At 46.7% G+C, this 15,815-nt stretch overlaps 1 protein-coding gene across 2 annotated transcripts in view; it reads left to right on the top strand.

Moving 5' to 3' along the window:
- The first annotated feature begins 15,095 nt into the window (after window positions 1–15,095).
- The window catches only part of LOC139248409 (calnexin-like), a 47,415-nt gene continuing 46,695 nt past the window's right edge, over window positions 15,096–15,815 (top strand). The window contains exon 1 of one of the 2 annotated variants that reach the window (XM_070872143.1): window positions 15,096–15,635. The gene's annotated coding sequence lies outside the window, so the exon portion shown is untranslated. The remainder of the gene's footprint in view (window positions 15,636–15,815) is intronic. The other variant, XM_070872142.1, reaches the window with a different exon arrangement.

Here is a 15,815-nt window from a genome sequence, read left to right on the forward strand (position 1 = left end):
TCCACTTGTCACTGTCTGCCATTCTGAAAAGGACCCGTTTATCCCGACTCTCTGCTTCCTGTCTGCCAACCAATTCTCTATCCACGTCAGTACATTGCGCCCAATACCATATGCTTTGATTTTGCACACCAATCTCTTGTGCGGGACCTTGTCAAAAGCCTTTTGAAAGTCCAAATACACCACATCCACTGGTTCTCCCTTGTCCACTCTGCTAGTTTCATCCTCAAAATTCCAGAAGATTCATCAAGCATGATTTCCCTTTCATAAATCTGACTTGGACCGATCCTGTCACTGCTTTCCAAATGCGCTGCTATTTCATCCTTAATGATTGATTCCAACATTTTCCCCACTACTTATGTCAGGCTAACAGGTCTATAATTACCCGTTTTCTCTCTCTCTTTTTTTAAAAAGTGGTGTTACATTAGCTACCCTCCAGTCCATAGGAACTGATCCAGAGTCGATACACTGTTGGAAAATGATCACCAATGCATCCACTATTTCTATGGCCACTTCCTTAAGTACTCTGGGATGCAGACTATCAGGCCCCGGGGATTTATTGGCTTTCAATCTCATCAATTTCCCTAACACAATTTCCCGCCTAATAAGGATATCCTTCAGTTCCTCCTTCCCACTAGACACACTGTCCCCTAGTACACCCGGAAGGTTATTTGTGTCTTCCTTCGTGAAGACAGAACCGAAGAATTTGTTCAATTGGTCTGCCATTTCTTTGTTCCCCATTATAAATTCACCTGAATCCGACTACAAGGGACCTACGTTTGTCTTCACTAATCTTTTTCTGTTCACATATTTATAGAAGCTTTTGCAGTCAGTTTTTATGTTCCCTGCAAGCTTCCTCTCATACTCTATTTCCCCCCTCTTAATTAAACCCTTAGTCCTCCTCTGTTGAATTCTAAATTTCTCCCAGTCCTCAGGTTTGAAGCTTTTTCTAGCCAATTTATAAGCCTTTTCCTTGATTTTAACACTATTCTTAATTTCCCTTGTTGAGCCACCTTCCCAGTTTTATTTTGACTCCAGGCAGGGATGTACAATTGCTGAAGTTCATCCACGTGATCTTTAAATGTTTGCCATTGCTTATCCACCGTCAACCCTTTAAGTATCCTGTGCCAGTCTATTCTAGCCAATTCACGCCTCATACTGTCAAAGTTACCTTTCCTTAAGTTCAGGACCCTAGTTTCTGAATTACTGTGTCACTCTCCATCTTAATAAAGAATTCTACCATATTATGGTCATTCTTCCCCAAGGGGCCTCGCACAACAAGATTGCTAATTAGTCCCTTCTCATTACACATCACCCAGTCTCGGATGGCCAGCTCTCTAGTTGGTTCCTCGACATATTGGTCTAGAAAACCATCCCTAATACACTCCAAGAAATCCTCCTCCACCGCATTGCTACCAATTTTATTCGCCTAATAAATATGTAGATTAAAGTCACTCATGATAACTGCTGTACCTTTATTGCACACATCCCTATTTCTTGTTTGATGCTGTCCCAAACCTCACTACCACTGTTTGGTGGTCTGTATATAATTCCCACTCGCGTTTTCTGCCCTTTGGTATTCCGTAGCTCCACCCTTACCGATTCCACATCAACCAAGCTAATGTCCCTCCTTACTATTGCATTAATTTCCTCTTTAACCAGCAACGCCACCCCGCCTCCTTTTCCTCTCTGTCTATTCTTCCTAAATGTTGAATACCCCTGGATGTTGAGTTCCCAGCCTTGGTCACCCTGGAGCCATGTCTCTGTGATGCCAATTACATCATATCCGTTAACTACTATCTGCACAATTAATTTGTCCACCTTATTCCGAATACTCCTCGCATTGAGGCACAGAGCCTTCAGGCTTGTCTTTCTAACACACTTTGCCCTTTACAATTTTGCTGTAATGTGGCCCTTTTTGTTTTTTGCCTTGGGTTTCTCTGCCCTCCACTTTTATTATTCTCCTTTCTATCTTTTGCTTCTGCCTCCATTTTATTTCCCTCTGTCTCCCTGCATAGGTTCCCATCCCCCTGCCATGTTTGTTTAACTCCTTCCCAACAGCACTTGCAAACACTCCCTCTAGGACATTGGTTCCGGTCCTGCCCAGGTGCAGACCATCCCGTTTGTACTGGTCCCACCTACCCCAGAACCGGTTCCAATGTCCCAGGAATTTGAATCCCTCCCTTCTGCACCACTCCTCAAGCCATGTTTCATCTGAGCTATCCTGCGATTCCTACTCTGACTAACACGTGGCACTGGTAGCAATCCTGAGATTACTACTTTTGAGGTCCTACTTTTTAAATTTAGCTCCTCGCTCCCTAAATTCGTCTTGTAGGACCTCATCCCGTTTTTTTACCTATATCGTTGGTACCTATGTGCACCACGACAACTGGCTGTTCACCCTCCTTTTTCAGAATGTGCTGCACCCGCTCCGAGACATCCTTGACCCTTGCACCAGGGAGGCAACATAGCATCCTGGAGTCTCGGTTGCGGCCGCAGAAACGCCTATCTATTCCCCTTACAATCGAATCCCCTATCACTATAGCTCACCCACTCTTTTTCCACACCTGGAATACTGTGCAGCTTTGGTTTCCATATTTACGAAAGGATATACTTGCTTTGGAGGCAGTTCAGAGAAGGTTCACTCGGTTGATTCAGGGTATAAGGGGGTTGGCTTATGAGGAAAGGTTGATTAGGTTGGGCCTCTACTCATTGGAATTCAGAAGAATGAGACATATAAGATTATGAGGGGGCTTGACAAGGTGGATGCAGTGAGGATGTTTCCACTGATGGGGAGACTAGAACTAGAGGGCATGATCTTAGAATAAGGGGCCGCCCATTTAAAACAGAGATGAGGAGAAATTTCTTCTCTCAGGAGGGTTGTAAATCTGTGGAATTCGCTGCCTCAGAGAGCTGTGGAAGCTGGGACATTGAATAAATTTAAGACAGAAATAGACAGTTTCTTAAATGATAAGGGGTTATGGGGAGCGGGCAGGGAAGTGGAGCTGAGTCCATGATCAGATCAGCCATGATCTTATTGAATGGCGGAGCAGGCTTGAAGGGCCGTATGGCCTACTCCTGTTCCTATTTCTTATGTTCTTATGAGCTGCTGACGTAAGAGTCTTGCAGCAATGTAGCCATCACGGGCCCTTTCTTGTGGTCTAGAGGGGGGTGGGGGCATGGTTTCATCATCAGCCCGATTGTCTGGCCCGAGGTCAGCGTCCACCTCCTTCTCTCTCTTTCTTGAGGTGGACCGTCAGACCCTTCTGGCAATTCTTGTCCCCTCCTGATAGTCAAGTTGTGCAGCATGGAGCACACCACCAGGAATTGAACTACCTGCTCAGGGTGGTATTGGAGCTCGCCTCCTGAGTGGTCCAGGCATCTAAAGCGCTGCTGAAGCACTCCAATGGTTTTCTCGATGATATTGCGAGTGGATCTGTGGCTCTCGCAGTGGATCTGTGGCTCTCGCATTGAATCTCGGCTTCAGTGTGGGCGTCATGCAGGGGGGTCATCAGCCAGGTGGCGAGGCCATATCCATTGTCACCAAGCATCCAGCATTGACCTTGTGGCTGACTGGTAAACATGTCAGATACAGCGCTCTCACGCAGGATGTGAGCATCATGGATGCTGCCCGGAAATTTAGCATTCACTACCATAATGATTTGCTGGTGGTCGACGAGTTGCACATTCAGGGAGCGGAATCCCTTGCGGTTCCTAAAAACCTCTGCATCCTGAAAAGGTGTCCGCATCGTGATGTGTGTACAGTCTATTGCTCCCTGCACCTTGGGGAAGTTAGCAATTTGGTAGAATCCTAAAGCCCTCTCAGTCTGAGCCTCCCTGTTCATAGGGAAGCTGATAAAAGTCCATCCTGTGAGCGTAAAGGGCTTCAGTGGCCTGTCTAATGCAGCAATGTGTGGCATGCTGAGATACAACGCAAATGTCGCCAGCTGAGGCCTGAAACCGTTTGATATTGGAACCGGTTCTGGGGGAGGTGGGGCCAGTACAAACCGGACGGTCTGCACCTGGGCAGGACCGGAACCAATGTCCTCGGGGGAGTGTTTGCTCGTGCTGTTGGGGAGGAATTAAACTAATATGGCAGGAGGATGGTAACCTATGCAGGGAGACAGAGGGAAGTAGAATGGGGGTAGAAGCTATAGAAAGAAGAAAAGTGGAGTGCAGAGAAACCCAAGGCAAAAAGCAAAAAAGGCCACATTACAGCAAAATTCTAAAGGGGCAGAGTGTGTTAGAAAGACAAGTCTGAAGGCTCTGTGCCTCAATGTGAGGAGTATTCGGAATAAGGTGGACGAATTAACTGCGCAGATAGCAGTTAACAGCTATGATGTAATTGGCATCACAGAGACATGGCTCCAGGTTGACCAAGGCTGGGAATTCAACATCCAGGAGTATTCAACATTTAGGAAGGATAGACAGAAAGGAAAAGGAGGCGGGGTGGCATTGCTGGTTAAAGAGAAAATTAATGCAACAGTGAGAAAGGACATTAGCTTGGATGATGTGAAATCGGCATGGGTGGAGCTGTGGAATACCATGGGGCAGAAAACACTAGCGGGAGTTGTGTACAGACCACCAAACAGTAGTAGTAAGGTTGGGGACAGCATCAAACAAGAAATTTGGGATGCATGCAATAAAGGTACAGCAGTTATCATGGGTGACTTTAATCTACATATTGATTGGGCTAACCAAACTGATAGCAATGCGGTGGAGGAGGAATTCCTGGAGTATATTAAGGATGGTTTTCTAGACCAATATGTCGGGGAACCAACCAGGGAGCTGGCCATCCTAGACTGGGTGATATGTAATGAGAAAGGACTAATTAGCAATCTAGTTGTGCGAGATCCCTTGGGGAAGAATGACCATAACATCATAGGATTCTTTATTAGGATGGAGTGTGACACAGTTAATTCAGAAACTTGGGTCCTGAACTTAAGGAACGGTAACTTCGATGGTTTGAGGCGTGAATTGGCTAGAATAGACTGGCAAATGATACTTAAAGGTTGACGGTGGATAGGCAGTGGCAAACATTTAAAGATAACATGGATGAACTTCAGCAATGGTACATCCTGTCTGGAGTAAAAATAAAACGGAGAAGGTGGCTCAACCGTGAAACCGGGAGCGAGAAAGCGGCTAATTATAGACCGGTTAGCCTGACATCAGTGGTGGGGAAAATGTTGGAATCAATTATTAAGGATGAAATAGCAGGTCATTTGGAAAGCAATGACAGGATCGGTCCAAGTCAACAAGGGAAATTAAGGATAGCGTTAAATCCAAGGAAGAGGCATATAAATTGGCCAGAAAAAGCAGCAAACCTGAGGACTGGGAAAAATTTAGAATACAGCAGAAGAGGACAAAGGGTTTAATTAAGAGGGGGAAAATAGAGTATGAGAAGAAGCTTGCCGGGAACATAAAAACTGACTGCAAAAGCTTCTATAGATATATGAAGAGAAAAAGATTAGTGAAGACAAACGTAGGTCCCTTGCAGTCGGATTCAGGTGAATTTATAATAGGGAACAAAGAAATGACAGACCAATTGAACAAATACTTTGGTTCTGTCTTCACGAAAGAAGACACAAATAACCTTCCGGAAGTACTAGGGAACCGAGGATCTAGTGAGAAGGAGGAACTGAAGGAATTCCTTATTAGGCGGGAAATTGTGTTAGGGAAATTGATGGGATTGAAGGTCGATAAATCCCCGGAGCCAGATAGTCTGCATCCCAGGGTACTTAAGGAAGTGGCCCTAGAAATAGTGAATGCATTGGTGATCATTTCCCAACAGTCTATCGACTCTGGATCAGTTCCTATGGACTGGAAGGTTGCTAATGTAACACCATTTTTTTTTTTTTAAAAAGGGAGGAAGCGAGAAAGCGGGTAATTATAGACCGGTTAGCCTGACATCAGTGGTGGGGAAAATGTTGGCATCAATTATTAAGGATGAAATAGCAGGGCATTTGGAAAGCAGTGACAGGATCGGTCCAAGTCAGCATGGATTTATGAAGGGGAAATCATGCTTGACAAATCTTTTGGAATTTTTTGAGGATGTAACTAGTAGAGTGGACAAGGGAGAACCAGTGGATGTGGTGTATTTGGACTTTCAAAAGGCTTTTGACAAGGTCCCACACAAGAGATTGGTGTGCAAAATCAAAGCATATGGTATTGGGGGTAATATACTGACGTGGATAGAGAACTGGTTGGCAGACAGGAAGCAGAGAGTCGGGATAAACTGGTCCTGTTCAGAATGGCAGGCAGTGACTAGTGGAGTGCCGCAGGGCTCAGTGCTGGGACCCCAGCTCTTTACAATATACATCAATGATTTGGATGAAGGAATTGAGTGTAATATCTCCAAGTTTGCAGGTGACTCTAAACTGGGTGGCAGTGTGAGCTGTGAGGGGGACGTTAAGAGGTTGCAGGGTGACTTAGACAGGCTAGGTGAGTGGGTAAATGCATGGCAGATGCAGTATAACATGGATAAATGTGAGGTTATCCACTTTGGGGGCAAAAACACAAAGACAGAATATTATCTGAATGGTGGCAGATTAGGAAAAGGGGAGGTGCAACGAGACCTGGAGTGTCATATTTCATCAGTCATTGAAAGTTGGCATACAGGTACAGCAGGCGGTAAAGAAGTCAAATGGTATGTTGGCCTTCATAGCTAGGGGATTTGAGTATAGGAGCAGGGAGGTCTTACTGCAGGGCCTTGGTGAGGCCTCACCTGGAATATTGTGTTCAGTTTTAGTCTCCTAATCTGAGGAAGGACGTTCTTGCTATTGAGGGAGTGCAGCGAAGGTTCACCAGACTGATTCCCAGGATGGCTGGACTGACATATGAGGAGAGACTGGATCAACTGGGTCTTTATACACTGGAGTTTCGAAGGATGAGAGGGGATCTCATAGAAACATACAAGATTCTGACGGGACTGAACAGGTTAGATGCGGGTAGATTGTTCCCGATGTTGGGGAAGTCCAGAACCAGGGGACATAGTCTTAGGATAAAGGGTAGACCATTTAGGACTGAGATGAGGAGAAACTTCTTCACTCAGAGAGTTGTTAACCTGTGGAATTCCCTGCCGCAGAGAGTTGTTGGTGCCAGTTCATTGGCTAAGGGGATCAAGAGGTATGGAGAGAAAGCAGGAAAGGGGAACTGAGGGAATGATCAGCCATAATCTTATCGAATGGTGGTGCAGGCTCGAAGGGCTGAATGGCTTACTCCTGCACCTATTTTCTATGTTTCTATGAAAGGAACCCGATGCATAGAACGAAAGTGCTGCGGTGACTGTGACCTCAACGGACAGTCCTGATGGTGTTGGCAGGCTGCAGATCTCTCCTGATGAGCTGGCATATCTCACTGAACCTCCTTGTGGAAGCGCCGTCTCCTAAGGTAGGTGGTGTCAGACAAGTTGAGGTAAGACTGCTTCTCCCTGTAAGTGCGGGGGTGTGTAACGTCTGGTCCTCCCTCATCAGTCTGGCACGTTTTACATTTGGCACATAATGCTGTCGAATGTACCTTCTGCCATCTCGAGTCTGCAGCATGTGTTCATCAAGAGAGGCTGAGAAATGACAGGTCCCATTCCAATAGCTATCAGTATTACACCGATTGTTCACAAACAATAAGACACCTAAAGTAAATTCCAATCGTCCACAGTATGATGTTTGTTCAGATGTTCACATCATCTTAAAAGACCTCCAGAGTACATCCAAACTCCCCCAAAGTTGAAGCAGAGCAGCCTTTTAAATTATGCGACCTGCGATTTAGAAAATGACGACCATACCGTTGTGAGTAATTCCGGTCAGTTCAACTTTTTCAGTGTTTTTTTCGGCGAGCGATATTGTCGGCGAGATGTGTGTGAGGTGCCGAAAGTGACGCTGGGCGATTTTCTGGGCGTTAGTTTCGGCAAATGTGATCTTTACGACAAAAAACAGTGGCCGGGCGGTATTATTAAATCTCGGCGTTAATTACGTGCCGAAAGTAATGCTGGCCGATATAATGGCCGTTGGTGTCGCCCATTCTGATCTTTCTGCCCCACAAAAGTGGGCGGGCGGTATTATTTTTTAAATTGGCATTACGTACATGCCGAAAGTAACGCTCGCCGATAAATGACCGAGAAATGGCCTTTACTTTCCATTTTGTGGCTAAGTGTGCGATACACCTCATTTCAGCGTTAAAATGGACGTTAAGTGGGCAGTATGCATGCAAAAATAATGGAAGATTTAGCCCTAGATGTTCATTCAAAACCATGCTCTACAGACCTAAAAGTTTTTTCGGCAGCCACAAAATATTGAAGCATTCTCCATTACAAGGTATTTCAGGAGAGTTATCCTTGGTGACCTGGCCAACATTTCTCCCTCAATCAACATAACGAAAACAGATTATCTGATCATTGTCACATTGCTGTTTGTGGGAGCTTGCTGTGCGCAAATTGGCTGCCGCATTACAACGGTGACTATACTCCAAAAGTACTTCATTGGCTGTAAAGCACTTTGAGACATCCGCTGGTCGTGAAGGGCGCTATATAAATCCAAGTCCGTCTGTCTGTATTTGCTTGGATGCCTCCATTCTTCGGCAGCACAAGAGTGGCAACATCAACATGGACATCCATAAAGATCTTTCTGCTCTCTATAAAAACTGCCCTGAGTGCATTCCCTAACCTTATGATGTACCACCATTATCAAGTGATCTGCAGTCTTTCTGCAAGAACTAAGGGACTTGTGCATGAAACACAAAAGGATAGTATGCAGATACAGCAAATGATCAGCAAGGCCAATGGAATCTTGGCCTTTATTGCAAAGGGAATGGACTATAAAAGCAGGGATGTCTTGCTACAGTTGTACAGGGTATTGGTGAGGCCACACCTGGAATACTGCGTGCAGTTTTGGTTTCCATATTTACGAAAGGATATACTTGCTTTGGAAGCTGTTCAGAGAAGGTTCACTAGGTTGATTCCAGAGATGAGAGGGTTGACTTATGAGGAAAGGTTGAGCCTCTACTCGCTGAAATTCAGAAAAATGAGAGGTGATCTTATTGAAACGTACAAGATTATGAGGGGGCTTGGGGGATGCAGAGAGGATGTTTCCACTGATCGGGGAGACTAGAACTAGAGGGCATAATCTTACAATAAGGGGCCGCTGATTTAAAACTGATATGAAGAGAAATTTCTTCTCTCAGAGGGTTGTGAATCTGTGGAATTCGCTGCCTCAGAGAGCTGTGGAAGCTGGGACATTGAATAAATTTAAGACATAAATAGACAGTTTCTTAAACAATAAGGGAATAAAGGGTTATGGAGAGCGGGCAGGGAAGTGGACCCGAGTCCATGATCAGATCAGCCATAATAAATGGTGGAGCAGGCTCGAGGGGCCGTATGGCCTTCTCCTGCTCCTATTTCTTATGTTCTTATGTAAGGGACATGCACTGTGAAAATGACTGGAGCAAATTTGCTTATGTGGAGGTCACACGTCCTGTGGCACCAGGCCAAAATGACAAGAGCATCATAATGCATATGATGGTACACAGATAACCTTGTCAAAGTAGCAAAGTAGAACTCATCTAGCTTTATATATGCAAACTGCCTATTTTGCCAGTTATAATCTGTACAAGCCATACAGGAATGAAAAGAATAACTGCCCTTTCCGCTTTTATGTAGTCCCCTTTTTACTAATCAATCTGCTACAGCATTACACACAGGGAATCAATTTGCAAAAAAAGGGTAGGGTTGGTTGGAGCACAGGAGTTTGTAGCCTACTGATTTATCAGCTAGTCTGGTTCCTGGCTAGCGTTTCACTCTCCTGGTCCAAATACATTGCTCTGTCACTTCTGGTTGAAATCACCGAGAATGAGAATTGGTGACCTCCAGTTTTGCCATCATCTTTCTGCCCCGCAATCGACTCTTCACATCTCCTGGATCTGCATTCCCACTGAAATACTTCCATCAGTGCATCCTCAGATACTCTACCCATCAAATATCTTTTGGACTTCAGTCTCGCCTCCCCTCCCCTCCCCACCATACCACCCCATCCCTCCCCCTCCCCCTCCCCTCCCACCCCTGTCCACCACATCTGTCCCTGAACTTGGACAACTGTTCAATGATGCTCCATGGCAACTGCACCCTAGCTACATCAACTTTATCCTAGCACAAGACCTCAAACTTTAACTCTCGACTCCCTCCTGCTGTCTCCTATGTATTCCCTGTTATGACCAGGATACATGTATTCCAATAATTGTTACGTAATCAGGCCTATGTAATTTGGATTTTCCCTATGTCCATTCGCATGTGCATTTTGGCTGTCGCTCCGGATCTGAGCCCATTACTTCTATTTCCATTTTTTTCTCCCTCCTTTTTCTTTTTAGACCCTTCTCTCCTGTCATCTTGTCTCATTTCATCTCTCCTCTCTCGGTTACGCTGCCCTCCCAAATCCCTAGCCCAACCCTTCAGTATGCCTCGACATTCCGCCTCGCTTGCTGCCGTCCCAGGCTTGACTCCCTCTTGGATAAGCCTACAGCTTCTCACTGTGCCTCTCTTGGCATCTTCCGAAAGGCCCATCCTTACAAGCAGCAACCCCATTTGCCCCATCCTACTCTCTTGCCGATCTTCACGCCTAGCACACTCACTGGGGACTAATCTTGCCAAACTACTCCCCATCCAACTCATGACCTCCCCCACCCCCCCCCCCGCCAGTTCTGACCCGGTGGACTCTGCCAGCGGATTAGCCGTCACCGAACTTCAGCACCCTTCAGAAAGTTCGATCACTTGTGAACAAGGCCCTTGCCATCCATGAGGCTATTGTGGATAATTGCATCGACATCATGGCCTTGACGGAAACCTGGCTGGGAAGTGGTGACATCTTCCTGCTAAACTAAACTGCGCCGCCCAGCTATATCTTCCACCACTTGCCCCGCCCAGACCGTCGCAGTGATGGTGTGGCTCTTAATCACCAAATCACACCTTAATCTGTCCCCTTACTACTCTGGCACTTTCTCCTCTTTTGAGCATCTCACCTTATTCCAACTCTCACCTCTCATTTAAAATCTTTGTTCTCTACCGCCCACCCAAATACCATAAACATTTTCTCACCGAGATATCTTCACTACTTTCCTCCCTCAGCCTCCGCACCAAGCGACTTCTCATCCTCGGTGATTTCAATCTCCATCTCAATTTATCATGTTCTCCCTCCTACGAGTTCATTGCCCTGCTATCCTCCTTTAATTTCTCCCTCCATATAAACTCCCCAAGCCATATTCATGGCTACCCCCTTGACCATGCCATCTCACGTGGCCTCGCTATTTCCATCGTGTCAATCACAGATAAGGCCATGTGATCACTTCCTTGTATCACTCTCCACCCACAAACCCTTTTCCCCTCCCAACCCTACTTCCTTCTGTGTCCGCCTCTGGAAAAAAAACTCTCTCCCAATTCACTTTCAAAATCCCAATTGTCTAGCCTTTGGCTCTGCATTCATCACGACATTTCTGCAGCTACCGATCTGCTCAACCACACCCTCACCTCAACCTTTGATACCCTAGTCCCTATTAAAACCATTACTCTCTCTCTCACCTGGCCATTTCCCCTGGCATGGCCCAGAACTCCGCTCCCTAAAGTTCAAGGGACACAGACTTGATCATCATCATCATAGGCAATCCCTCAAAATCGAGGAAGACTTGCTTCCACTCTAAAAGTGAGTTCTTAGATGACTGACAGTCCAATACGGGAATTACAGTCTCTGTCACAGGTGGGACAGACAGTCGTTGAAGGAAAGGATGGGTGGGACTGGTTTGCCGCACGCTCCTTCCGAATGCTTGAACAGATAATGCGGACAACTAGTTTAGTCATTCATCGCCAGATCTAGCTGGATCACATAAAGCACTATCTGCTCTCATCTGTCAAAACTGCGCATTGTTCCAGGATCATCCTGAAATGCACAATAAACCCATAGGCTTCTTTTTTCCACTGCAAACCGTCTTCTTAAACCCCTCTCCCCTGTCTTCACCACACTCACCAACAAGTGCGAGGAGTTCATGGACTTCTTTGTCACCAAGACGGAGACCATCTGACCAGCTACCTTTGCCATTTCCATCCCTTACTCTAGCTCACCAGGCCAAACTTCCTCTGAAGTTCCCTCCTGCCCTAGCCCTGAACTCGCATCTTTCTTTAGTTTCTCTCCTATCTCCCCTCATGCCCTCTCCAAGCTCATCATGTCCATGAGACCCACTTCCTGCTCCCTCGACCTTATTCCCATTAAACTGCTGACCACCCAACTTCCATTCCTGGCTCCCATGTTAACTGATATCGGTAACAGTTTTCTCTACTCGGGTACTTTCTCCCTCGCCTTCAAATCTACCGTCATCACCCCCTCCTCAAAAAAACGATTGGCCCCTCAATCTTTACAAACTACCACCCCATCTCCAAATTGCCTTTCCTCTTCAAATTCCTTGAGCATGTTGTCGCCTCCCAAATCTGTGCCAGTCTTTCATGGAACTCTATATTTGAATCCCTCCAATCAGGTTTCCATCCCTGCCACAGTACCGAAACAGCTCTTATCATAGTCACAAATGACATCCTATGTGACTATGCCAAAGCAAAGCTATCCATCCTCGTCCTTCTCAACCTGTTTGCAGCCTTTGACATGATTGACCATGCCATCCTTCTCCCACCCTCTCCACCATCATCCAGCTGGGTGGTATGGATTGTACTGCACTTGCCTGGTTCCATGGTTATCTATCCAATCATAGCCAGAGAATCACCATCAAATGGCTTCTCTTCCCGCTCCCGCAGCGTTACCTCTGGTGTCCCCCAAGGATCTATCCCTGGCCCCCTCCTATTTCTCATCTACATGCTGCCCCTCAGTGACATCATCCAAAAACAGTGTCAGTTTCCATATATACGTTGACGACACCCAGCTCTATCTCGCCACCATCTCTCTTGACCCCTCCACTGTATCTAACTTGTTATATTGCTTGTCCGACATCCAGTACTGGATGAGCAGAAATTTTCTCCAACTAAATATTGGGAAGATCAAAGACATTGTCTTCGGTCCCCGTCACAAACTCCATTCCCTAGCCACCAACTTCATCCCGCTCCCTGGCAATTGTCTGAGAATGAACCAGGTTGTTCATAACCTTGGTGTCATATTTGACCCCAAGATTAGTTTCTGACCACAGATCCACACCATCACTAAGACTGCCTATTTCCACCTCCAGAACATCACCCGACCCCGTCCTTGCATTAGCTCATCTGCTGCTAAAACCCTCATCCGTGCATTTGTTCTCACTAAACTTGACTATTCCAATCCACTCCTGGCCAGCCTTCCACTTTCTACCTTCTGCAAACTTGAGGTAATCCAAAACTTGGTTGCCCATGTCCTAACACTCACCAAGTCTCATTCACTCATGAAGCCTGTGCTCGCTGACCTATATCGGCTCCCGGTTAAGCAATACCTCATTTTTAAAATTTTCACCCTGGTTTTCAAATCCCTCCATGGCCTCACCCCCTCCCTATCTCTGTAATCTCCTTCAGCCCCAAAATCCCCCCCCCCCAAATCGAGATATCTGCACTCCTCCAATTCTCTCCTCTTGAGCATCCCACATTTTAATCGCTCCACCATTGGTGGCCGTTCCTTCAGTTGCCAAGACCCTAAACTCTGGAATTCCCTCCCTAAACTTCTCCGCCTCTCTACCTCTCTTTCCTCCTTTTAAGACACTCCTTAAAACCTACCTCTCTGACTAAACTTTTGGTCATCTACCCCAATATCTCCTTATGTGGCACAGTGGCAAATTTTGTTTTATAACGTGCCTCGAGACATTTTACTACGTTTAAAGGCGCTATATAAATACGAGTTGTTGTTGTAGTAGTAGAGACTGAAATACAACAGTTCCACCACAGCAGGGTGTAGTTACAACATGACAAGTTTACTTAGGCAATTTCGATTATAAATATGGACATAGGAATTTAAAGAGACGAAGTGCATAAGGGCCCCAGGATTCTGAGGTCGCTGCTCTATCGGCAGAAGTGTGGCAGTGCAGATACCTGTCTGCCAGAAGAGATCAATGTTAATTCTGTCCAAAATTGCAGGGGCGGTATCATAAATAAGGAGACATGCGGCCTGCAACTCCCGCTCTCACTTATTTACTCTCAACCCACCCTCTGTCATTCATCCTCCTCTGCCCTCTGTTATTTAACCTTCCTCTTCTGTCCTTTCTATTATTTACCCTCCTCCTCACTTGTTGACCCCATCCTATACCCCTTCTGTTATTCACTTTCCATTGCTGTTATGCACCCATCTCCCCTGCCCATTCCGTTATGTACCTTCTTCCTATCCCCATTATGTACCCTCTTTCTGTTATTTACCCTCCACTTCTGCTTTCTCCTTATGTACCCTCCTCCCTGCCCACACCATTATCTATCCTCCTCCTGTTATTTGCCCTGCTCCTCTCCGTTACTTACCCTTCTCCCCTACCCTATGTACCCTCTTCCTGTTGTTTGCCCTGCTCCTCTCCTTGTATGTACCCTCCTCTTCTGCTTTCTCATGTATCCTCCTCCCCTGCCCACTCCCTGTATGTACCCTCCTCCCCTGTCCACTCCCTGTATGTACCCTCCTCCCCTGTCCACTCCCTGTATGTACCCTCCTCCCCTGCCTACTCCCTGTATGTACCCTCCTCCCCTGTCCACTCCCTGTATGTACCCTCCTCCCCTGTCCACTCCCTGTATGTACCCTCCTCCCCTGCCCGCTCCCTGTATGTATCCTCCTCCCCTGCCCGCTCCCTGTATGTATCCTCCTCCCCTGCCCACTACCTGTATGTACCCTCCTGCCCTGCCCACTCCCTGCAGGTACCCTCCTCCCCTGCCCACTCATTGTATGCATCCTCCTCCTGTTATTTACTCCGCTCCTTTCTGTTTACCTGGATTACTCTCCCCCTCTTATTTAAACCCTCATTGTTCAACCTGCCCTTCCTGCTACTTCCCTATTCCTTACCCCCTCTCTCTATTACTTGCCCTCTGCTCTCCAGTTATTGAGCCCCATCCATTGTTGACGTCCACTCTGCACTCGCCGGCTGCCAGCCGGACTGCGCGCTTGCGCCGAGCCTTCTAACGGTTCTCACTTCCTGCAGCCCCCTCACCCTCACGCTCTCGGCCGGCCTGGTGCTTCCAGCTGCCTGTTACTCGGCCCATCCTCGGACGGGAGGCCGCTCGAGCTCCTGGTTCGGCTGCTGATTCCCCAAGCTCCAAAAAGCTCAGCTCAGCTCTCCTTTTTCTTTTCTCTTTAATTGCAGTTTGAATTTGACGGCGGGAGCGCGTTTTAACGCGACGCCTCTCATTGTCCTGCGTCGGCACGGCGCGTGCGCAGAGAAGTCTGGCGGTTATAAATGTGAACAAGAGGCACAGAGCTAACGGGAAAGCGGGCGAGTGCGAGCAGAATTGGGCAGCCGGTGTAAGTCGGACCAACACGGCGAGGAGCTCGCAGATACGCACCGCACTGATAGACTGTGTAAGTAAGGCAAGAAAAAGAGATTTAAAAAAACAGTTATCTAGAGGTGACTGGTGTCGCTTTCCAGCTGCTCTTGCTGAGGATTTTCTGCAGTGCTCGCAGCAGATCCGCAGTTGCTCCATCTCCATTCATTACAGGACTGGAGTGTGCAAGGTACAGTCTGCATACACATTTTATTTTATATCCTCGTGTTTAGGATCGCTTTTCCTTATTTACTGATTGAGAGGGTTTTTTTTCTGTTGCAAGTAATACAGCTAGTTAGTGATGTATACATTTTTAAAATAAGAATGCACCCAGTGACCACAGTGTTAACATTGCAGGGGCATTTCTGCA

The sequence above is a fragment of the Pristiophorus japonicus genome, chromosome 2, assembly GCF_044704955.1.
Source record: "Pristiophorus japonicus isolate sPriJap1 chromosome 2, sPriJap1.hap1, whole genome shotgun sequence".
Taxonomy (NCBI): Eukaryota; Metazoa; Chordata; class Chondrichthyes; family Pristiophoridae; genus Pristiophorus; species Pristiophorus japonicus.